This window comes from Gopherus evgoodei, unplaced genomic scaffold (assembly GCF_007399415.2).
Source record: "Gopherus evgoodei ecotype Sinaloan lineage unplaced genomic scaffold, rGopEvg1_v1.p scaffold_36_arrow_ctg1, whole genome shotgun sequence".
Classification (NCBI taxonomy): Eukaryota; Metazoa; Chordata; order Testudines; family Testudinidae; genus Gopherus; species Gopherus evgoodei.
Window position 1 is genome coordinate 2,534,600 of NW_022060038.1, and position 2,026 is coordinate 2,536,625.

General features: G+C 43.9%; 1 pseudogene; it reads left to right on the top strand.

Moving 5' to 3' along the window:
- The first annotated feature begins 811 nt into the window (after positions 1-811).
- On the top strand, positions 812-1,744 carry LOC115641985 (annotated as a pseudogene).
- The last annotated feature ends 282 nt before the right edge of the window (positions 1,745-2,026 follow it).

Sequence of the window (2,026 nt, forward strand, 5' to 3'; positions counted from 1 at the left end):
ATCAACAGTGTAGGACAAATAAATACAATGACCGGATTCACCATGCACTTGCCATGTGGTTATACACATGGCATGATACAAGGGACCACACTCAGAAGTGGAGGGCCAGAAATGGTGTCTGTGTGAAGGGTATAACAGAGTTCAAAAAAGAACTACATAAATTCATGGATGATGGATTCCTTGATGATAAAATATTCTGCTCATTCCCTGTGGGGCACCTGGCCTAAGTCACTGTCAAAGACAGGATGCTGGGCTAGATGGACCTTTCGTCTCACCCAGTATGGCCACTCTTATCTTTTTATGATTTAAGGACACAATGGTAAAATCACACAGCAATCAAGTAGGATATGGAATTCACAGCCACAAGATATCAATGGGGGAAAGATCTTAGCAGGATTCAAAAAAAGACTGAGTAATCTGAAAATCCTGTTACAGTAGAGGATTGTTTTAAAAAAAGTTTTGGAGAGGCTCTAAACCTTCCTGAGTTATGTCTAACTAGTGAGTGTCAGGGGGAAACTCCCTGGGAGCAGATTATCTCATAGCTGCCTCATTAGGGCTACTTTCACCTTTCTGTGAAGCATCTGGACATGGTCACTGGTTACTGGGGTAGATGGACTACAAGTCTGATCCAGTCTGTCTAATCAGATCTGTGTAAATCCTAGAGTAAGTTTTTGCTTATCTACCTTCAGCTCTGGGAGTCTGTAGACTTGCACTGAGAGCAGAATGGTTTCTTGATAAATATCATTTAATCTACTCTTTCTTTTCTTTTAGAAAGAATATTTCAGAACTCCTCAGACCTGCCCAGTACAATATGTCAGCTGTCAATGATACAAAATTTAAATCTGTAATATTCCTTCTAACCAGGCTACCAAGTCATGGAGATGCACATCTCTGGATTTCTATCTCATTCTGCTTCGTGTATGTTATTTCAGTAGTAGGAAATTCAGTCATTCTGTTCATTATAAAAACAGATTCAAGCCTCCATAAGCCCATGTACATTTTCCTTTAAATGCTGGCTACCACAAACCTCGGCATATTGATAACTACCATGACGACGATACTGGGCATATACTTGTTTATCTCTAGGGATATCAGCCTCGATGCCTGTTTAGCCCAGCTCTTCTTCATCCATGTGCTTCATTGCATTGAATCCTCCGTGCTGTTGTTGATGGCCTTTGACCGTTTCATCGTGATCTATAACCCGCTGAGATATACCTCCATCTTAATCCTGCCGAGAATAGCTAAGATGGGACTGATGGCTGTGGTAAGAGCCACGGTCATAATACTTCCACTCCCCTTTCTCCTGAAAAGATTCCAATACTGTGGAAACAATGTCCTCTCCCATTCCTACTGTGTGCACCGGGAGGTCATGAAGATGGCTTGTTCAGATATCACAGTCAACATCATCTATCGATTGTTTACTAAACTCTTCCAGATGGGGTTGGACTTGCTGCTCATCTTCCTCTCTTATGTGATGATCCTCAAAACAGTGCTGAGCATCGGGTCCCATGAGGAGTACTTGAGGGTCCTGAACACCTGCGTCTCGCACCTGTGTCATCCTGCTCCTCTACACACCAGAGATCACCTTGACTGTGATACAAAATTTGAGAAGGGCTCTTTACCGTTACTTCAGATTGTCCTGGGCTACATCTCCCTGCTTCTCCCACTTCTGATCAACCCAATTGTGTACAGTGTGAAGGGCAAACACCTTCGTGAGAGGATAATCTGGGTGTTCATCAAGTGAAGGGTCAGTTCATCACCTGGGTCCAGTGACATGGGAGATGAAAAAAATGGGCCACCTATTGCATCCTGGACCCTTACATCCAATATGGCATGAGTTACTGATCTCCACTCTGAAGAGAGGTTCAGGAAGGGTCTAAGGCTGATGAGGGAGGACAGGGATGGCGAGGGAGGACTTGACACTGAGGGAGGGAGACCAAGGCAGGAAGCAGCATTTACAGAGTGACTTTTTGTGGCAAGCCAGGGGATCGGTGGGATTTTGGCCCATAAGGAGACATATTCATGA